The sequence below is a fragment of the Hemitrygon akajei genome, chromosome 17 (assembly GCF_048418815.1).
Source record: "Hemitrygon akajei chromosome 17, sHemAka1.3, whole genome shotgun sequence".
In the NCBI taxonomy this organism is placed as follows: Eukaryota; Metazoa; Chordata; class Chondrichthyes; order Myliobatiformes; family Dasyatidae; genus Hemitrygon; species Hemitrygon akajei.
Window position 1 is genome coordinate 26,739,406 of NC_133140.1, and position 23,836 is coordinate 26,763,241.

General features: G+C 41.3%; 1 protein-coding gene across 1 annotated transcript in view; it reads left to right on the forward strand.

Annotated features, from left to right (window-relative positions):
* The window catches only part of fa2h (fatty acid 2-hydroxylase), a 102,580-nt gene that overhangs the window by 44,778 nt on the left and 33,966 nt on the right, over positions 1–23,836 (forward strand). The window lies entirely within an intron of this gene.

Genomic DNA, 23,836 nt, shown 5'->3' on the forward strand with positions numbered 1-23,836 from the left:
TTCTACTTCCATGTGGGATGAGGGTTTATCTCGTAGGCAGACATTGAACAATTTGCTAAAGAAGAAAATTGGTGATTGCCATCTACCTGTTCCTCCTGTCAACCCATCAAGAGTCTCGTGTCCTTGGGTCAAAAGTTGTTACAGCTGAAGTGTTTGAAGGACATTTTAAACAAGTACATGATTGGGAAAGGGGCTTGACAGATATGGGCAGACACATGGGACAAGTTGAGTAAAGGGTCTGTGACCATGTTATATAACTCTGACTATAACACGAGCAAACTGACGCTGCAGGTTAGTTTGTGGTTTTCATACAAGTTGACAGCCTTAGTTCCCCAGTAAGTGATTATTCATCAGCTTGAATTGTACTTTGGGACTTGATTTATGCTGTTCTCATGCATGGCTTTGCCTCATTGAGGGGGAGTATTACATCATCTTGATTTTTGTGCTATGTTCTCACAGAGCCACTCCTTTTTTTGTTGTAATGGGAGAAATGACATTTGGCTCTCTTCAGTGAAGTTTTGGTATAAAGGTTTTGACAAGTCATCACAGCAACTGATTGGTTGATCCAATAACCTGAGTTTAGTTGCACCATATCAGCTCTGCACTCACTGTTTCCAATGAGCTTCTCTTCCGATCCCTTGCCTCAATGTCCCAAAGCGCGTGAACTTTGGTTGGATCAGTTCCTGCTCTGTGACCTGCCGGGAGATACAGGAGCTTTCATAATTGAAATGGTGGGTGTGGGAGAGTTCTGTGTCCCCTCCCAATACCTCAACTTCAATTCGGTGTTAGTTCTTCATTGAATAAATAAATTGGGAGTAGGGACACCCTCCCACTCCAATAACATTTCTTCCCTCTCCAATACCAAGAATCTTATCTTAACTCTGCCTGAAAAGTGTTTGTGGACTCTTCTGCCTCTGGTAGAAAATGAATTCCAAGGAATGACAGGGCTCAGAATCTTGTCTTGAACAGTGACCCTTAGTTCACTAATGGCCTTGTCACTCCCCCCCCCCCCCCCCCCCCCATCTCTGCTCTCCTCAAACCCTTAAATTCCAAGCATTCAATTACCTCAGCTGTAATGTTTGGAATTCTCCTTCATTACTTCTCTATCGAGCATGGTAATAGTTCTCGTGTGGGAGAGCCATAATTCCGTCATTAACAAAGAGGCTCTACTACTTGTGGCAGTTGGTAAAATCCCATCTACCCCAGAACATACTGGTGCAATTCTACCTAGAGAGCATTCTCACGTCAGCCATTACTGTCTGCTTTGGTCTGGTGCAGCATCTTCTCAGTATCAAAAGACCCAGTGACAGGTCAACAGAGAAGATCATTGTCTGCAGTCTGCCATCACTGCAGGACTTGTATGTGTCCAGGACACAGAAGTGGGCAGGAAAACCTTTTCAGACACCACCCACTTTGCAAACAGCCTTTTCCAAAAGCTCCATTCTGGACAGTTCTATTGGGTTATTATAACAAAAACGTAATGCCGGCTTAAAAGTTTCTTCTCCTAGTCAGTTAAACTGATCGACTATTCTAGTTAGCCCACCACCCCCACCTCTCTATTAACTTGGTCACTGCACTGTAAACGCTTCAAAACACTTTTTACAATCCTGCTTACATTGTAAATACATGCTGGTACTTAGTATTTGTGCACATTTTATTCCCTATCAGTACTTTTAACCTGTAAATTATTTTTATATTGTTTATTTTTAATCGTTTTTGTAGCCGTCCTGCTAACACGCCATTACAAATTGTTAATATGTATACATGTATAAGGTGAATAAAGTTGATTTTTCGCCATATTTCTATTGTGAAGCAGCTTCTATTGTGAAGTCCTGTTTATTATTTATTTTAATGCCTGCACTGTTTTTGTGCACTTTATTCAGTCCTGTGTAGGTCTGTAGTCTAGTGTAGCTTTCTCTTTTTTTTAATGTAGTTCAGTCTACTTTTTGTACTGTGTCTTGTAACACCATGGTCCTGAAAAACGTTGTCTCATTTTTACTATGTACTGTACCAGCAGTCATGGTCAAAATGACAATAAAAAGTGACTTGACTTGACTTAATGTTGACCTGAATGTCTTAAGTAGGCATGCAGGAAGTCTTTGTTAGAAACAACCGTAAGATAAGTTTGCTCACTCGACTAGAACCATAATTTTGGACATATGTCCCCTCTCTTGGACATATTTGGTGCTATCAAGTATCTGTTCTCCTGAATTGCTGGTTTATCATTTCACAACTAACAATTGACCTTTAACAAGTTGCTCATGTCGTACATGAGGCTTCAAATTCAAAGTTATTCTAGAGATGGCTCTGAGCTTAGAATGCAGATATTGCCTCTTCTTTTGTCATCAAGCACAATCTCAATTCATCTAAACCCACTGACCAGATTTTCCCGTCCATGTCAGAAATGTCAACCTAGTTTCAACTTGTGTTTATGTATTTTATTTATTATTGAGATGCAGTGCAGAATAGATCCTTCTGGCCCTTTTAGATGCACCACCCAGCGACCCCTGATTTACCCCTAATTTAATCATGGGACAATTTACAGTGGCCAGTTATCCTAAAAAGTGATACATCTTTGGAATGCGGGAGGAAACCAGAGCACCCGGAGGAAACCCATGTGGTCACGGGGAGAACGTAGAAATCCCTTATAGGCAGCAGTGGTTAATTTAAGAAATCCGGGTTTTGGAATTTTGATTTTGACATTGCTAAGTTGTTCACCTAACATAAAGCAGGAAAAGGGTCTGGGAATCCAAAGGAGAAAAATTTGCAACCAAGGGAGTCGCAGTAGTTCTGCTTAATCTGGAACTTGTAGCCCTTAACTACCCTTAACTACTTTTCCGTGCAGAGGCTTTGAATTCTGCATTATCTTTATGGTAAATTGAAATGCAAGGTCCAAATAAACCCAGGCTAACTCTACTCAATTTCAACTGATAATAGTATGTATATTTCTCCTGCCTGTACAGTTGATTCACTTGTGCTTGGCGTAAGAACGTGCTGGCTCCTCTGTTTTTGGTGCTTGCCGCACTCTGCTCTAACACTGTCATTAACACCACACTATCTGTACCTCCTGCTCATCTTCCCAGTTCACTTTGAGATTTGGAGCAGTTTAAAGTAAACTAAATGTGTCATGCTAGCCTTTTTCTCGTTTTTGAACTTGCCCAGCTAGATTTTTGCCTCTGCTGCAGTGCTGAAAATGTCTTTGGTGCCTCTGTATGTGAGGCACCAATTGTTCTCACTTTCTTGGGCTTCTCTGTGAAGTTTGGGTGGTCAACATCCCACCCAGTAGACCAGCTGAGATACTTTGTATCTGTCTCCATTCAGCTCAATTTATTCCCTAGCTCAACAATCCTTGGGTAAAATTCTTTCCTAGCTTCCATTATCTATTATGCTATCTAGTCATAAATTTCCCACTGTCCTATCTATGCCTGTCAGAATTTTGTACATCTGTCTGTCATCTCATCGGCTTTCACAGATCCAAGAAAAATCCAGCGTGATAGAGGCTATGTGGTAGGGTAATTCTTGGCAGTTTCCAGAGTAGATTACAAGGTTGGTCCAACATTGTGGGCCGAAGGGCCTGTAATGTGCTATAGATCTCTGTGATTCTGAGACTCCTGACTACGTTCCAGTTTGAAGACCATTGCAAGACTGCCTCATTCAAAATAATTGTATCATCAAAGTATGTATGCAGTATTCAACCCTGAAATTCATCTTTGCCACAATCCCAAATCAAAGAGCAACCAAGGAACAACCCCTTCAAGGAAAGACATCAAACCCTTCCCCACCATGTGAGAAAAAAGTAATTGAGCAAACGGAAATTAAAAAACGGAAACATAGAAAATCAAAAGGCATATTTCAATTCAGTTCATCTCAATTGCCGAGATGACTTGTAAAAACCTTCAGTACAACAACCTGAAGGAAGAGAGCCAAGTGGCATTTCTCCCATTACAACAAAAAAAAGGAGTGGCTCTGTGAGGGCATAACACAAACATCAAGATGATGTAATAGTCCTCCTCAATGAGGAGAAGTCGTGCACGAGAACAGCACGAATCAAGTCCCAAAGATTTTCTCCATTATTCTTTGAGACTACCTTCCCCCTCTCTTGGGACCCTACTGGTGATCAAGCTAACCTGTACCATTATCTGCACACATTTTGGTACAAGATGGAAACGGTTTGGACAACTCTGGTCTGGGTTCAGGTTGATGGTACTAGTCAGCATAACACTTTGTCACAGACTAGATGGGCTGAAGGGCCTGTTTCTGAGCTGTACTGTTCTATGACTCTATTGTCTCCTAATTTTTATCTATTGTATGCTTGTGAAATGGCTTGATATTTTGCAGTGTTATTGGTTCATGTGTTAATACTTCTGTATTGAGTTCACTGATCTTTAAAGCTTTGTTAATAAGGGGAAGTGGAAATGGAAGTGTTTGGTTTAATGGGAGGGTCATGTGCTCTGCAGGAGATGTATCTCATTTCAACCAACTTAATCACTTGTCATTTGAACACTTTTAAATGTATGTCACTGGCATTTCTTAAACCTGAGCAACATACAGGTTCTGATGAAAGGTCTCGGCCTGAAACGTTGACTACTCTTTTTCTGTGGATGCAGAGATCTTCCAGCGTTCAATGTGTGCATTCCTTAGACTTTCACCATCTGCAGATTTTCTTAAACCTTCAGTGACGTTGAATGAAACTGATCTTGTTTGTTTAATTGAATGTAGATCTAAGGCCTGGCAGAATTTTCTTTACATTGCGTCACTGGTACAACCAGTTTTTCCAGAAATATTGAAAGCTATTTTAAAACTAGCATCTACTTTTTGATTTAATATGACCTAATCAGAAAGAATTGTTGTTTTATCACATATCAGAAATTATAGTAGATTTCTATAACATCTTTGTAACATAGTGAAATACTGAATACTATTCATAGAGTTGTCAAATTACTGCACATTATTGGTTTGTAGGTTTATCTTAGAGTCTTCAGGGGAAGTGTCTTGAGGATTCCTGAGTGTGGCCACTAGAGGGAGCTGTGAAAATGGGGAACATGCTTTAATAAAAACACAAAATGCTGGCAGAACTCAGCAGGCCGAAAGCCTGAAACGTCGTCACTATCTCCTCCCATAGATGCTGTCTGCCCTGCTGAGTTCTGCCAGCATTTTGTATTTTTATTTATTTCCAGCATCTGCAAATTCACTCAACATGCTTTAAGGGTGGTTTTCAATTTTCTGCTGAAGCTGGTCACTCTCTCTCCCTTTTTTTTCACCAGCAACAAGATTTATCAAAATGATTTCATCGGATAAAACTATTGCGTCCCCTGATTAGAACTTTAAACAGATGAAATCCTAAAACAAGGTTCTATTTTAGCAAGACATTTTATAATCTATGGTTTTCATACAATTTCATTTATTCTCAGTTTAGTTTTGGAGATTTTTCATTGCAACCTAGGCCTGCCTTATCCAGCCATTCTTGAAGGAATGAAATGACCATTTTGGTGCCTGGAGACAGAATGTGCCATTTCGTTGTGTAAGGGGAAAATCATTGAGCTATTAAACTACATTAAGAGGTAGTGTTTGAATATGGATTTGATGCTGCTCTAATTCTAAAGATTAAGTTGCAACAGTGGCAAATGAGAAATTTTAAGAGAAAAATCTGCCTTAAGCAGATTTAAAGACTCGGGCTTTCCATGAATAAAATGAGCTAGATTGAAGATCTGTTACTAGTTTTGTAGGATCCAAGGAAGCTGAAATTATGTGCTTCTGTTGATGGCCTGAACAGTACCCATCTCCGAGTGAGCACTTAAAAAGTCTGCAGAGTTGTTTTAATTTTTCCCCTCAAGGTGCACATCTTCTGTTTACCTCTGTCCTTTGGTCAATGGTCCATGCCATCAGCTCCTGGAAGCATCTGTGAAATTTGGGTTTACGACTGACTCCATGTACTAATGTATCCTTTCAGCCTCTTCCACACAGATCATTAAAAGTAACTCAATGTAGCTTGAACGTTGTTTTGCCTCAAAGTTCTGCGTACCAAGTTTGCCCATATTCTCATTTCTCTTGCTTTCTACAAATATACCAACCCAAAAATACCTCTGTACAAATCTGTGCCTGTACTTCAATCATTTTGCATTTGGTTGGCATTCCATTAATATCGGTTTTTTCTTTTGATGTCGTTTGAAGTTCAAATTCCCATCTTGTTCATTCATTTTCTTTCCCATCTCTAAATTAGATTTTCCCCTTTCTTGCCCAAGGTAGCTGCGATTGGGAAGTGTGGGGCAGAAATCAATACCTTATGTAATTAGATATTAAAATTGTAATCTAAAAGGTGAGCTAATCCTGTTTAGTCACTCATCTCCGTTAATTAGAACATTTTCTATGGCAATTGAGAAAGCTCCCCCAACTTAGTAACATAATCCCTTCTTCAGTACTAGGTGTATAACCTTGCAGGTTGCATCTTGGTATGTACCCAAGTGTCTGTATTTTGCTAAGGATTTCTATCTCTGTTTTAAGCCCCTCTTGAATTTATTCCACATCTCCCCTGTGATACTTTCACCAATCACTTTAAACTCATGGGCCCTGATTTTAGTCCTTGGTGAAATAGATCTTTTTTTATTTCCTGGCGTCCCTATTAAGTTTCACCCTAGCCACTCTTTGAGAAAGCAACTCTTTAACTTGGTCTGTCCATTTTTCCTGAACTATATTTTTTCCAATGATGGCAACATCATATCTTCTCTTTTACCCTCTTGAGTGCAGTCATATTTCCTGTGATGTATCTGACCTGTCTTAGTTCCAGCTCATTTAGTTACCTTGCTCTTGTATTCCTTGCCTTCACTGGTATCATCATTCTGTATCCCTTTTTATCTCTTATTGACCTGAGGTAGTGTCTGGAAACGCTGCCCGTTCAGAATGTGCGTTTATTAATAGGGAATCTATTCATTCAATGGAACTAAGTGGTTTTATTTGATGAGTCATTTAATCTAAGTTGGCTGATGTTTTACAATAGCAGTCTCTGGCTTTCCACTGAATTCATTTTAGATTTGGCTTAATGGAGGACCTCGAACAAATTAACTACAGTTGAAGTTGATAAAATCGTGTGTTTTAAAAACAATATTTTACCATTCGGCGCTTTCCTAAGCCACATACCCTACACAGATCTACAATTTGTACAGATAAGAATTGACTGTAGAATTAGTGAAGTGGCTTTAAAACAATTTTACGTAGAGTGGAGTCTGGATGGTAGGGCAGCTGCTTACTTAACTCTAAAGAGCAAGCAATGGATCGAGGAAATAGCCAGCACAGGCCCCATTCGCGTAATGGGGACAGGAGATTGTTCCAAACAGTTTCTAACTAGCATGAGCTGCGTGCACTTGTGTGGCCATTAAACACTACACCATGCTTAGAGCGATCACTTTTTAAATAGTGTCAATTGCGTGTGCTTGTGTTCAAGCAGCGGTGATTTTTGTCACTGATAGTTGCCGAGAAATAAGCAGTAATACAATTCTGTTCCGTCAATAACCATTAAGAACTAATACAGTAGTATTGTTAGTGTTCTGATTTGTTCTATTTTATTTAAATACATAATTTGTTACTCTGTTAAAATTAGTATATTTTTTGTCTTTTTAACTATTTCCATGAAACTTCGGCTAATTAGGGCAGCCGCTTAATTGGGCCAAAATGTACTGGTCCCGATGTGTCCCAATTAATTGTAATCCACTAATTTGTATAACTGTTGTTGCAGTAACGAACTGAAAGATATTTCAACAAATCCAAGCCTTGACCGTGTCTCTTAAAGAGTTAGTATCTACCTGCATTGTGGAGATAAGGAAATGCTAAGACATCATTTTATCTTGCTACAATTCTAGTCTGAGTACTCAGCATGTTGCATAAATATAGGACTGGTAACCAGTGTACTGTGACACGTTTATCTCGTGAAAGTACTTTGTGTTATGAACAATCACTGCTGCAATATGCAATTTGATTTTATCTTGGAGATCCAGGGAAGTATCTTTGTTGAGCGACGGCTGCAGCAGTGAGTGATGTTTCTGTCTCTGCTGTAACTTGGTTATTTGTATGATAGTTTGCAATTCTAAATGCTAGCAAATGAGATATCTGAAGCTTGAATAAATTTAACCTAGTGATTATTGTGATGGAGTACAAGGTGTTGGACCTCCACCCTGAGGGTGCCCTCATCGTGGCATAAGAGGAGGCCGTGGGCCAGCACATCAGAATAAAAACTGGAATTGGCCAGTGGGAAGTTCTACTGGAGCGGAGGTGCTCGACAAAGCAGTCCCCTAATTTACGATGGGCCTCACCAATGTAGACCGCGTCAGGAGCACCAGATACGATCGACTATCCCAGCAGATTCGCAGCTGAAGAGTTGCCTCACCCAGAAGGGCTGTTTGGGGTTGAAGGGGGAGGAGGAGGTAAATGGGCATGTGTAGCACTTGGGGGACTTGCAGGGACAGTGTCTGGAAGGAGATTTGTGGGATGAATGGATAAGGGAAATTACAATCCCTGTGGAAAGTGGGCAGTGGGGAGAGGGAAAGATGTGTTTGGTGCTAGGATCCCTTCGGAGACGGTGGGATGTGTGATGTGTTGGATGCGGAGGTTCATGGGGTGAGCGGTAAGGACAGGAAGAACTTCGAAGGCAGCGGGAAGATGTGAGTGAGGGCAGCATTAATGGCGGAGGAAGGCAAAGGTAAATGCCATTATCTTGCCTGTACCCCTTCCCACCTTCTCGTATAAAAATACCATTCCCTTTTCTCAGTTTCTTCGCCCCTGCCGCATCTGTTCCCGGGATGAGGCTTTCCTTTCCAGGATATCAGAGGTGTCCTCCTCCTTCAAAGAACGGAATTTCAATTGATGTTTTAAAATGATGAGAAGTGCTGCTTACATTACCAACTAATGTACCTAAGGATGTGCTGGGAGCATCCTGCAAGTGTTATCACACATTCCAGCGACAATGTAGCTTGTCCACAATGCTTGATAGACCAACACAGAACACAAGCCGCAAACAACAAGACCAAAACCAGCCCCTTCCCCTCAGTCCCTCCACACACGCAGGCACACACTCTGCAGTCTCCATCCACAATCCAGTGAGGGAATTCTATGATTTCGATCCTGCGATGCCAAAGGGACATTTGTCAGAGTTTGAATGGTTTGACACTTAAAAGGAACTTGTAGATTAGGGTACTCTCATAAAACTGCTTCTCTTCTCCATAGAAATGGTTTGTTTTGACTGGGTGTCCCAAAAAAAAAGTCATAGCAGGTGATAGTGAAAGATGTGGAAGGCAGTGGGCTGCTTGCCACATGAGCAGATGCCAAAGTGGTAAGTTTAGAGATTTCAAGCTGTAGTCACTTTTGAACTGTACTTGCTAAAAGTTCACGGAGAATGGTAGCTGAGTAACTTGCCATGGGATATCCAATTCTGATAACAAGAGCCACAGCTTTTGTGTAAGTGATTCAGTTATTAGCTGAATTATTGTTGCCCACTTGAGTTTCTTGTCCTGGATGGTTTCTTTTTTTAAAATTAATGGCAAAACAGCATTTCCAGTGTTAACACAAAGTACACTGCAGATGCTGTGGTCAAATCAAGACGTAGAAAAAGGCTGGATGAACTCAGCAGGTCGGGCAGCATCCGTTGAAAGGAGCAGTCAACGTTTTGGGCTGAGACCCTTCGTCAAGCAACATCTCGGCCCGAAACGTTGACTGCTCCTTTCAACGGATGTTGCCCAACCTGCTGAGTTCATCCAGCTTTTTTGTATCTCCAGTGTTAGTTAGTGACACTCCATCACATTAAGGATTTTTTTTTTTTAATGGTGCCCATGTATATTTCACTGGGAGTTCTGGGAATGTGGTTCCTACCATAACCATCTGAATCATAAGCAGAAGTCGACCACTTGCCCTCTCAAACCCATTGGATCAAGTAGTAGAATCACATATGATCTGGTTGTAGCTTCCCCACATTTCTCTCTATCCCAGTTTCACCTCCTGGTTGATCAGGAAAATACCTTTCCCTAAAGACTTCTGTTTTTACTGTTCGAGGCTCATGACCCTCAGCTGAGCCAAAACTTTGTCTTAGCTCTGGATTCTTCAATATGGTAAATGTGCTCTCCACATCCATTCGGACAGGACTCCCCTGCATCAATCCCCCTCTCCAACTCAAGAGATACAAACCTAGTCTGACCAATTTTTCCTCATAAAACACAGGCTGTTCCGGGTACCAGGCAGGCAAGTGTTTTCTTTAAATACTTCAAAGGTATTGGGATGAGTACTGTACCCAGTGCTTGTGATATGGTCTAATCAGTGTCCAATGCAATTGATTTATAACTTTTTTTTAGTTCCATAAAAAAATGATATTCAGTTAGGTTTCCTAACTGCTCTATATCCTTTCTTCAAATGGGTGTTTGCTCTCCGATTCTCTGCAATCCAGATCCCTGAGTTCTCATGCCACTTCGTTAGTTTTCACTTTTGCTGCCAACGGTTTCAGATTTTCCATTTGCTGGATCTTTGGAGACTCGTATCCTTTCTTTATAGCCTCCCAGTTTCCTTTTCACAATCTACTTTATCACCTGTCATTGTGTCATAACATATCATTGGTTCTTCCATCCAAGAAATTGAGAGGCTAGAGTCCCAGCATACTGCACAGAACCCTCTAACAACCAGTAGGTGAGCCAATTATACTGGGGCAAAACAAGGGCATGCAGTGGAATTTGGGAGCTCAGTGGAGAGAGAGTTGATGCCTAGTGTACTGGACAGGTTTTGCCACCGGTATGCACCCTGTATGCTTGTAATGTTTAGATTCAACTATCACAGTCGAATCTAAATCTAATTACTTGCCCTCAAATGAAGATTATTTACACATCCTTTACTGCACACCAATCCCTAGCCTACAAGACAAACGTACTCAAAATGCTAGAGGAACTCGGCAGGTCAGGCAGCGTCTATGGAGGGAAATGAATTGTTGACATTTCAGGCTGAAATGCTTCATCAGAACTGAAGCTTGACTTCCAGTGGTTGCAGAATCTTTTGAATCTCCAAGACAAATAGTTTGCTGTACCAAATCTTGTCCTAGTTGTGAATTTTGCCCCATCGTTATCTTCTACACAAAGTTCAACACTGGAGCTAGATGTTACAGGTTTTATGCAACTCTAAGTGTACCTCCGGTAGAAAGCTGAGGTAAATTGTGTGGGGGAGGTGTGGTTTCCAATTATCTTGTTGCGCACACCTCTAATACAGCTAAAGCTTTAGGTCTAACCTGTATTAGAAAACACACTGGAAATGAGCTCAGGCTGCTGTCTTGTAATAGAAATCTGTTTTTTTTTTGTGTACAGCTGAAATTTAAAGAAACAATCCATTTCCAGCTAAGCGATGGAACATGAATTTTGTTCTGTTTTTCACGTGATAGATGTGAGATACTTGGTTATAGTCATTCATCCCAGAGGAACTTAATTTTGTAGCAACAAGTTGAGTTGCCAAAACATGTTTTGTTTCAGAACTGACCTGTTATGCAAACTGCTTTTGACCAGGTGTTTAAACTTTTGTTTTGGGTTTTATTTCTAAACCTATTATCTTTGTTGCCAAGACAGTAAGTGGGAGTTCTGTTCTCAATTATTATTAGATGTTCTTATAGATGTTGGCTTCAGGAGATTAGCATGAATGCAAAATTATATTCTGTCACCTTACACCAACACCTTGTAACTTCAGAATCTAATGGTGCTGCCGTCTTTGGAAGAGTTAGAGAAAATCAGCTTTCCTTGTTTTATAAAATAGTTCAACACAAATCAGCAAATGTGATGTTTAGTCCATGCATTGCAATTGGTAGTTATTTAAAATATTTAATGAACTGTTTACCCTACCCTTGGAATATTGTGATCGGTTCTGGGTGCCACAGCTTAGGGATGTTCTGAAGGCTTTGGGGAGGGTGCAGGAGGGATTTATTTACGTTATTCCAGCGATGCGGAATTTTGGTTGTGCGGGTTAACTGAAAAGGCTGAAGGAGTTCTACAGCAGCAGTAGTTGTAAGGAGATCTGAACGAGTGAGTGAGGTCTCCATCAGTCAGGATCAACCATGGATGTTATTGTGTTCTAGCTGGCTGCCTAGGTACGCAGGCCTGGGCAGTACAATATGGAGAGCAAGCTGTTGCCCACGTAGCAAGCTCCCCCTCTCCACTACCTGATGAACCCAAAGGAGCGGCAGAGACCGATACAGTTTGGTGCCAGCAGCGTCACAGGAGTTGCCAGTCAGCGTTGAACTCAACATAGGACTGCTGAGAGACTCCCACCTCAGATTTTACCTTCGGGGTTTACTCCCCGTGAGTGGGTATAGTCGCAAGACAGCAGAGGTTTGAGGTCACAGTTTTCCTTCTCGATGAACTGCAAACCACGGCTGATGGGCCCCATCTACCCGAAGCGACTGGTTTTAAAGGCCAGTAACCCGCCTTTACCCTTTCGTCTGTCCCTGGAAACGACTCCAACGGGCTTGGTAGCTAAGCCACACAGGAAGGCTGGGAGCGTGCCATTGGGAGCATTGAATAGGCAGTGGGAGCTTGTCCCCATTACCACCCCTGATTTTCACAAACTTAAGGAACTAGTGATCTGAAAGAGACCATTAAAAAAAATGAAAATTATTTTTAAAAAATTGCTGGCTTTGGCAGAAAGCTGAGGAATCAGGCGATGGTGGGAGATGACTGACAAACTAGTGTGATGGTTACTCTTTTGCCGCAGATATTTAGGGCCTGGAATGATATGTCTGGGTAGTAGAGGCAGGTTTGATAGAGCATTTAAAGGAGGTGGGGGGGGGCTGAATATTCATCTGGAAGCCAATTACATGGCTTATGTGAAAAGGGTAGGGGTTAGACTGTCTGGATTGTTTTGAAATTAACTTGTATGGACTTGATGGGCCAAATGTTCTCATTGTGTGTCTTGGAACTGTATGCATTTATGTTCAGTGGGTTATACAGGACTACAGTTGCAGCATTTCTTTAAAATTGAGAGCTGTAAGCATTGATGCCTATTCTTGAACAGCACAGACAAAATGCTGGAGGAACTCAGCAGGTCAGGCAGCGCCTGTGGAGAGGAATAAACAGGTAATGTTTTGAGCTGAGACCCTTCATCAGTCAATGCCTGGTAGCTTTAATAGGGCAGATTAGAATTGGTTTCTCTATAGCCTGAGTTAATAAAATGCAGCGGCAACATTTTCCCAGACGTGATCAATACACAGCACCCACCAGAGATTGCAACGAGCACTGCGAGGTGCTTGTGGAACGGTGATATTGTGTACATAGTATGAGGAGACTAGCAAAAAAACTGATTTTAAAATGCAGTATTTGAACGTTCTCCTTGCTTGAACTCCAGTTTAGTGCCTTTGTTTTATTTCTCAGAGGTTAGTGATTAGGGACATGGTGACAGTGAGAATTTAACAGGATGGTGGTGGGACACCAGTTAGGGCACGGACGGCAGGCCTCAAGCCTGCAAAGGGTGGACCAGGTGTGTTGGAACAGTTGGATCAGGGGCAAGCATAGCCAAAGGCAGGGAAATCTGGCACTGTTACAGAGAAAATGCCTCATCTTGGTTAAAACCTGAATGTGTGGTTGGAAGCTCATCTTTGTCAGATACGATACCAAGGGTGTAAATAATGGTTCAGTTTCTGTGTGCTGAGGAGATCAGTGGAGTCTGGGGCTCAGGGAACAATTTGTGCTGGGACTGTAGGTATTAAGTCCAGGAAAATTTTGCATACTGGTGCTTGACGTTCCACATTAAGGAAAAATAGTGACCAGGGTCTTAGTATGCATCGAAAGCAGTGTTTTGCTGAGTTATGCTGTATGTTTGGGAGAAAAAGGCTTGGGTACAAAGCTCTTTGTTCTCTATTTGGGATTGTGAATCATTGGTTACCTCCTTAGCTATGCCTTCCTTTACTCAGTGTATTTGTGATTATGGTTTGCCTGAATATATTCCATCAATAACACACCCAGTGATTCATCTGGTTATTACTGCGGATTAACACAGAGATGGGAAATGAGACTGCAGACACCAGAATCTAGATCAAAAGCTCAGTTGCTGGAGGAACTCGAGGTGGGTGTGAGGGCAGCATCTGTGGAGGGAAGTGGGTAATCAGCTGTTTGGGTTGAAATTCCATCTTGACTTGGGAGTAAAACAGACAAGGCCAGAATTGAGGTGAGGTGGGATGGTGGGTGCATCCGGGTGAAGAGAGCTTAATTGACAGACAGAGTTAAGTGGGGGAACAAAAGAGAGGTGATGAGTGGCGTTGACAATGGGGCCTAGTTTCTCGAATTGAAGGTAAAGGGTGAAAGCAAATAAGGAGAGTGTGGGTGATAGGGAGGTGGATAGGTGGGGAGGGGAGAGAGATTGGGTGTTGAGGTTGGAGAGACGTGTTTGAGAATTAGGAGAGGGGTAGGAGCTCGTTAGCTGAATTGGAGCCTTGGAAGGTAAATCCCTTTACAAATTGGATAATGATTACTCTATTGGCAGGGATCTATTATGATTCCAAATACAAGTAGATATTTAAGTTCAAACTGAGCTGCTAGGTCAATAAAGCAAAGGTCAAACATGATTTTATCTCATTTGCTTTTCCTTGAGAATTAGATTCAGAACATCAAGTTGAAAGGAACATGGAACTTGGACTGATCCAATTTGGTGTGCCCGAGTCCTTCCTGCTTGGCACAAGATCACGGAATGCCAAACTTGATATGTGTAGCTATTACATCTGAGATTTTCCCCTGTTAGTTGAAGGTTAGAAAATGTAGGCTTCCTGCTGAATGCTGGTTGGTATGTTTTCAAGTCTGAAGGCTAACTTGGAGTGATTAGTAGTGCAAGATGTGTATCTAGCAAACTGCTCGTCATTCGTCCTGTTCTAATTTAGATGAGAACACAAGTAGGAGCGAGAGGGGACTGTCCAGCTACACAGACTCCATCTCTTTTCCTGGCATTGGCTGCATTTTCCACATAGATTTTAGCTCCTTTGTAGATCAAACAAATGAGAGTTGGCCTAAATCTGTAAAATGATTCACAGCTCAGGTAGAGGTTTGCCAAGGATTCACACCACTCTGAGAGAAGCTATTTCTAAATGCTCCATTTCTCTTCCTTGAGTAACTTTTTTGCTGTTTAGAAAATAAACCTTGCCTTGGGGCAAGAGTTTAAGTGAAATTTAGAAAGTTAATGAAGTGTACTGATAAGCAGGGTGAGGGGCGGAAAATAAAGTAGCAACGGAGTTGCAGAAAATGGAGTCAAAGTAGCAATAACAGTGCTTAAAGCAAAACATTAGTCCCCATTGTTAAAACTAGTTTACAAATTTAATAGTAGTTAGGAAAGTTTGGATTAGAGTGCGTAGTTTGTGTTCCTGAAATACATTTTGAGGTGGAAATTGAAGCTCCGTGTATAAGGGTCATAGCTGAGGAACTTTTGAAACGGGCAGCATTGATTAACAAATGGATGCAGTAGGCCATTTACAGGAAAGCTGACTTGAAAGGGCCTGTGCAGACTGGAGTTTTACAAGAGTTTCAAAGGGCTTGACTGACAGCATGAATATCTTTTCCCTTGTGGTAAAATTATAAAATTGAAGGTTATTAGCTTGAGATAAAGACTCAACTTTGTGAAGACTGACATTCTTCCTCTGGCATTCTCCAATAACATTCCTCTCCACTTGAAAGCAAACCAAGGAGCAATTCTAAACATATTACCCTTATCACTTGGCAGTGATAACAGAAGTTCAGATAGAAATGTGTTTAGCTGCACTCTTACTTAGGTTGATTGCTATAAATTTCGGATTTCATTGTTACTGAATCTTGCCATTTTCTAGTTTGGATTTAGGGCTGTAGTACTGCATTGTTCTGGTTACTCAAAAGCTTAACGATAGAGCCTTTTACCTGGAGTATTAAACCAGCATCTGTCAAGTTAATAGTTACACATTTCAAATGGAGCTTAGTCTGCTGAGGTGATGTACAAGGCTGGTCTTCCAAAGGATCATTTTGTTTATTGGTTACCGTCACTGGTCTTGATCTCACATTTCTGACTTTGAATTATTTGCAAGAATATATTTTTTAAATTAACCCTGTGTCTTAATATTATGGCAATAGCACTAGTTATGGACCGGTTCTGTGCCCTGGAATGGAATAGTGTTGCATTTGAATGAACTTGCAGGAGATACAATTACTTGGTAACCAATTACAACAGAAGCCTTTGTTTTATGTCTTGCCTGTTCCCAGGAAGCAATAGGACTTGGCAGAGACTGGTGTTGTAGAGGAAGAATTATAGATATTCCTAATTCATTGAAATATTCAAGATCCTTTGACTGTTAGAATGCCTGTATCATCAGGGTCAAGATTGAGATTTTTTTCAATGTGCCCTTCTTACTCACTTCAGGAACAAATTCCGTGCACTGGTTTTGTCTGCTTGGTTGCTGTTTGTATCAGGTTGTATTATTTGTTTGGCAGTACGACGTGGAGCAGGTTAGGCCCTTGCTGTCCTTCGAGCCACGCCACAAACACGAATTGACCCAACCTAATCAGGGGACAATTTACAGTGACCAGTTAACCTGACCAGTATGGCTTTGGACTGTGGGAGGAAACCGGGGACGTGGAGCAAACCCATGCATTCCACGGGGAGGCCGTGCAGAGGCTCCTTTCAGAATGTTGCTGGAACTGAACTCCAGAAAAACCTCGGGCTGTAATAGCGTCACACTAACCACTACACTACTGTGGCGCCCCGTAATCAAATTCCTTGCTTTTCCTTTCAGTTGTTTTATCTTTGTTAGCGGATGAATGTTTCAGTGACTCCAATCCTGTCGCCATGGTGATTCGGCCTAGCAGCCAGCCTCTGGATTTTTACCTTTCCAGGCGCACCTGCAGTAGGATCTGTTAAACTTTGCAGAACAGCAATCAAGCCCCCATTTCCACGTGTTTCTCATCTTCAGTGCCAACTGACCTCGAGTTTTGCTTTAACTTTTTCTTCCCCCACTTACAAGATTCCTTGTAAACATTTTTCATTGTTTAACTTGACATGAGCAATAAATGGATAAATCATTCACTTCCACGTAGGAACAGAATGGTCTGCAGTGTTGACAAGGTGGGTAAATACTGGATACAAGGGGAAGTTGCATTTAATGCTCAAATGCATACTTTCATCATCCTTGCAAAACTTGTGCTGTGCTCCATCCAAACATTTGCTTCGGGACTGTTAAGGAATGCTTGTCATGTGAGCATGCTCATTTTAAGCAGAAGTGTTTCTGCTTGTTTTTAAGCTCCTTGCCCTTGCATTGCAAACCAGCCAGTTCATGCAATTGTATGTAATAGAGGTTTACATTTCTATTGCAAGTTAAATTGTTGCTGACACACTGATTGATAACAAAGGGTTGTACCTGTCGACACATTGAGGATAAAGTTCAGTTCTGCCTTATTTTTATGATCAAATGAGCTTTGATCAGGTCTGAATCAGGTAGTACCTGCCTTTTTGATTTCCAGAAATCGTCTCTTCTTAAAGTACATGGAAGGTCCAGTTTTAAAATAAAATAATAGCTAGCAAGTTACCAATATGCTTGCCAACAGAACAGCCCTGTGCTCCATGTACCTGCCCCTGACACGCCTAGGAAACAAGGACACTTGCGTCATAATGCTGTTTCTGGATTTCAGTCCAGCATTCGACTGTATTGTCCCACAGACCTCGGTGAACAAACTCCTACTCCGCAGTCTAAATACACCACTGTGCTACTGGGTGATGGACTTCCTAACGAACAGACCTCAGATAGTGACGATGCACAACCGCTCTTCCCTCCTCCTCATCCTCAACACAGGTGCCCCCTCCCCAGGGCTGTGTCCTGAGCTTATTGCTGTACACTCTGCTCACACATGACTACACAGCCAAACGCCATAAGACATAGGAGCTGAATTAGGCCATTTTCCCTACAAGTCTGCTCTGCCATTCAACCATGGCTGACCCTTTCTCCCCGCAACCTTTGATGCCGTGGCCAATCAGGAGCCTATCAATCTCTGCCTTAAATACACCCAATGACCTGATCTCGAGCTGCCCATGATAACAAATTCACCACCCTCTGGCTAAAGAAATTTCTCTGGATCAGTTTTAAATGGATGCCCCTCTATCCTGAGGCTGTGCCCTCTTGTCTGAGAGTCCCACTCCATGAGAAACATTCTTTCCACATCTACCCTGTCTAGGTCGCTCAACATTCGAAAAGTTTCAGTGAGATCCCCCCCATCCTTCTAAGTTCCAGTGAGTACAGACACAGAGCTATCAAATGTTCCTCATATCATAACCCTTTCATTTCTAGAATCATCCTCGTGAACCTCCTCTGGACCCTCTCCAATGCCTCTTTTCTGAGATAAGAAGCCCAAAACTGTTCACAATACTCGAGGTGATGCCTCACCAGTGCCGTATAAAGCTTCAGCATCACATCCCTGCTCTTGCATACTAGACCTCTTGAAATGAATGGTAATATTGCACTTGTCTTCCTCACCACCAACTCAGACCTTCAGGGTGTCCTGCAGAAGGACTCCCAAGTCCCACGGCATCTCAGATTTTTGGATATTCTCCCCGTGTAGAAAATGGTCTACACATTTATTTCTACTACTGAAGTGCATGAGCATGCATTTTCCAACATTATACTTCATTTGCCACTTTCTTGCCCATTCTCCTAATCTGTCTAAGTCCTTGTTTCCTCAACACTACCTGCCCCTCCACCAATCTTTGTGTCATCTGCAAACTTAGCAAGAAAGTCACCTATTCCATCATCTAAATCATTTATATACAGCATAAAAAGAAGTGGTCCCAACACTGATCCTTGCAGGACACCACCAGTCACTGGCAGCCAACCAGTAAAGAGTCCTTTTTCTTCACATTCACTGCCTCCTACAAATCAGCCAATGTTCTAACCATGCTAGTAACTTTCCTGTAATACTAAGGGCTCTAACTTTGTAAGTAGCCTCATGTGTGGCACCTTGTCAAAGGCCTTCTGGAAGTCCAAAAATACAACATCCACTGCATCCCCTTTATCTATCCTACTTGTAATTTCATCAAAGAATTGCAACAGGTATGTCAGGGAAGATTTTCCCTTAAGGGTGACTTAAAGCTGACTTTATCATAGCTTGCCCTGTGTCACCAAGTACTCCATAATCACATCCTTAACAATTGACTCCAACATCTTCCCAATCACTGAGGTTAGGTAGTCAGAACTGCCCAACACATCACCATCAAGGACATGCATACAGAAAGGTGTCGGAAAAGTGCCAGTAACATCATGAAGGATCCTGCTCACTTCCATCAGGGAGGAGGTTGTGTATCGTCCACACCAGGACCACCAGACTCAAAAACAGTTACTTTCCCCAAGCAGTAAGGCTGATCAATACCTCCACCCCCTAACCCACCCCTCCACACCCCCCCCTCACCACCACTACTTTATTATTTCCTGTCACCTGATGTACAGAGGCTCCTAGGCCTAGCACCACATTCAATCTGTGTATAAGTTGTCTTGGGTATATATATTTACTGTGTTCACTATCTTATTGTTTTTTATAATGTTGCATCAGATCCAGATTAACAATGATTTAGTTCTCCTATACACTTGTGTACTGGAAATCATATTAAACAATCTTGAATTGCAGTAACTTTGGTTGCCAGCAGTCATCAGCATTTCAAGCACAGCGTCTAATGGTTCCTCTCCTATTCACAGGATGGTTTGGTAGATCAATCATTAAACACTTATTTAATCACTTGCTGTCTGCTTATTACTTTCCTTCCCTTCTCCAAACCTTACCCCAGTACAACAGGCTTGTTAGTTAGAAGTAAGTCAAAATACTGTAGATGTGAAATAAGAAAACAGACTAGGAACAATTACTGGGCAATTACTGTCAGCAATAACAGACTTGGATCTTTGGAATTTTGGCCAGAGTAAGTGCAGTAGGGTTTTGCTGACGATTGCACTGTGCTAGTTATTGTTGCTACTGTAGAGGATGAAGCTTGGGATTTTGAACATGGGACTCTGCAGTTCAGGGGAGAGATGGTGTTTGGTTTTGCATAGTGAATTAAAGTCAAAATTTTGCATCTCAAACTCCAGGTATACACATCCTTTTGTTATGGGGAGCTGCCTGACGTTCCCACATGCCCAGGGTGGCCACAGGTGCTGAATAATTGTCCGGTGGAGGTGCATCCAGCAACTGATACCGCATTCTTGGGTAGCACGTTACAGGAGGGCATTGCTTAAGTAGGGGAGCAGGTGACTGCCAGCTAGGTGGTGCTGAGTTGAAGAACTGAGGACATTCCCAGCTGCTGGCGAATAGATTGCTGAGGAAATGTAATCAGGACCCCTATGTTGGCACGAAGATTAATGCAAGTGTACAGTAAAGGAGCAAGAATGATCGTGAGGGTATGAAGGAAAAACGCACTCTGTGGGCGAAATTGCAGGTGATTCCAAAATACTAAATTGTCTTCCTGATTGCAAGGTTGAGGTAGTGGAGCCTGTAGACCATTCTTTACATATGGGAGAAGTTGGCCACATACTAATACTGATGACATTGGCATCGACATTGCATGGAGAACTTCTGGTCAATTTTGCCACCTTAAAAAAGGGATAGCTTGAAGTTTTAAGCAATGAGGAGAAAGATTTAAGTGGAACATCCATTATAATAGTCTGTTTATCATGCCTGAAGCGCATAGCTTTTTGTTTATAAATGGGAGAATAGTACAAATGGAGAAAGCTGGGGAAATGACACAAGGAATGCATTGGAACTTGTTGGGACGATGAGGTCACTCCTCAGTGATGCCAGGAGTTAAATCCTCAAGTGGGTTTGCTGGTGCTTTTGTTTTGGCAGAGGGATGAAAATCTGAACATAGATACAAAGGGGAGAAAGTAAAAAAAAATAGTGGGACAAAACGGCAAACAGGTTTTTAAAAAAACACTGGTCGGACTGATTGGCACGTGTTGAAGTGGAAGCTTAGTGAAGGGAGTAGAGGAGCTGAAGGCACTGAGAGGTGGAAGTGTGGTGGTTTAGTAAATACTGAAGCAGAGCTTGGGAGTCCTGATTTGCTTTTGAATATTAATATTCATACCCCTGCTTTTAAAAAGCAGATTCAGCCAAAAGCAAATCAGGACTCCCAAGCTCTGCTTCAGTATTTACTAAACAGTTGTCAAACAAGGTAGTATGCTTCGGATTGAAGAATAAAAATGGAACTTTACTGTACACTGTATATTGTAGATCTCTAAAAGACCAAGTTCAGAGGCAAGTTTCTGGCAAGTGTCAAAGCAGTGAAGATGGTGCATTTCGATTACTGTAATATTACCTGGAGATCTGATGTAAAAACTACAGAGAATTCCTAAATTGCATTCAGGAGCTTCACTTTATCCACTATCTAGTAAACCAAACAAGCCTAGGTGAGTAATTTAACAAAAGGTGATTTAAAATCATTAGAATCAAACAATGGGAAATAAATAAGCAAGGGGTTTATTGTAAATGTTTCCATTAAGTGGATGGGCCAAACATAAGGCCCCATGGCAATATGAGGCTTTTAGAAAGTGATTGACTCCATTACTTCTGTCCGATTGATGTTTGATATTCTTTTCTCCCTCCTAATACACATCCCAATAAGTTCTAAGTGCTGCAGTGGGACATATCTCCACCACTGATTTTCAGTGCATTCCTGACCCTAACCAATTGCTGTGTTCATTTACCTCTCCCAATGGAAACAATTTGTTTTCATCCATTTGGTCTAAGCACTGATTTCAAATGCTTCTCAGAATCGCATTCCTTGGAATCTCTGTTCCTAACAGAACAAATCAAGCTTTTGTTCCTGGAATCATTTTGCAAAGACACTTCTGTGTCCTCTCAAGCTTTGATACCTTTCTTAAATTGTGATACCCAAAGCTGGACTTTTACTATACTCAAAGATGTTTTTAAAAACTTGCAATTACTTGAAAACTGAGATAAAAACTGAAAAAGAATGAGAACACTGCGTGTGTCTTTCCATTGGTGTTGCCTGACCTGTTTCCAGTGATTTGTTTTTATTTGACTTAATTTGAGACTGATACAGTTGTTTTCAAAGATTCATGAATTTTTGTTCTTGTACTGTACAATTGGAGAACAGGTTATGTACTGTCTTTTGGGGAAAAAAAGGTGTTGGGTGCATTTTAACAAAAAAAGGATCATTACAAGCTAGTTGGCTTGACTTGGAGAATAAATTATTGGAATGGGTTTTTAAGGGCTGTGTAACAGGTAGAAATTAGGACTGGTCAATCTGGATCTATTACAGAAGTTTGTGCCTGATTAAGACTAACTTGGAGGTAATGACTGTTCATGTGGGCAGACCATTTGATGTATTCTAAATAGATGTTAGCATGGTCTTTGATAGTTTTGCACAACATTAAGAGCCTATGGAGTCCAGATGAAAGCATAATGTGGAAAAATTGGCACATCGGCTGAAGTAAAAAGTCATGGTTGGATGTTTCTGTTGCGCATTGGGTGTTTCCACAGAGATCAGTCCATGATCCTTTTTAAAATTTATGTTATAATGTAGATTTAAATATAGGGATTTAAATTTATGTTATAATGTAGATTTAAATATAGGGATTTAAATTTATATTTAAAAATATTTAAATATGTTTTAAATTTATAATTTTATAAACATTTTATAAAATTTCCTGATAAATCTGTTGACTGGTGGGGTGGAGATGCGTCTTTACCAAAAGAGGTGTAAGGCACTTCTTCCCCCCCGGGTCACATTTGGGCAATGAGTAGCAATAAGGGTCCTGTGAAGCCATGGCAGCAAGTGGTGGACGGTCTCATGAACAGCCGGTGCATTTCACAAGTCCTGGTTACGAAACCACTGACGCCAGGCAATCTCTGAAGAGTATTGATAATAGCTGGGTTCACCCATCTTGTAAAGACACTGCCCAGAAAAAGGCAATGGCAAACCACTTCTGTGTAAGAAATTGCCAAGAACAATCATGGTCATGATCAATTATGACAACACGGTACACATGATAACATGGTCCATGTAGTCAACAACAAGTAGGAAAGAATTTGGTTGCATACCAATTATAGATGTTCAGATCAGTTGGTGCAAAAATTGGCAAATGGAATAGATTTGATAAGGCAGGGCAATTTACAATAAATAGGAAACATATTGAGTAGGAATAAAGGCACTTTAGGTGTATCAGCAGATTTCATGATGAATGAAACTATTCAGTTATTAATAGCTGATTCTATTAACAATGAGAAGGGATTATGACATAAATGCTGATATTCTAAGCAAAATATTGTACTTGAAATTTTTCATCAGTATTGCAGTTGAATTCGCTGTGGTCTAAAATTCAGTTTCATTGTGTCCAGGGAGAGAATATTTCTAAAGTTTTGAACCCGGCTCAGTACACAGGAATCCATTAGACCGTAAAATGTAGGAGCAGAGTTGGGCCATTTGGCTCATCAAGTCTGGTCTGCCATTCCATCATGGCTGATTTATTATTCCAGTCTCCTGCCTTGTAGCCTTTGACACCTTTACCTCATCTATTCCAAAAGGACATCCCTCCATTCTGAGGCCGTGCCTCCAGGTCCTAGACTCCCCCCTATAGGAAATATCCTTGCCACATACATTCTATTTAGGCCTTTCTGTATTTGATAGGTTTTGATGATATCTCATCGAAGTCCTGCTATAGACTCCCTGCTTCCTGAGCACTACCTGCCCCTAAGCATATATTCGTATCATCATCTATGCAAGTAAATATGGTACACATCTACTTATCTTTGCCATTGTCTTTATTTACAAACAACTTTAAAACTTTTTGAAACTTAACTTGTACATTAAAAAAGGAACACATCTTTTTGGATGG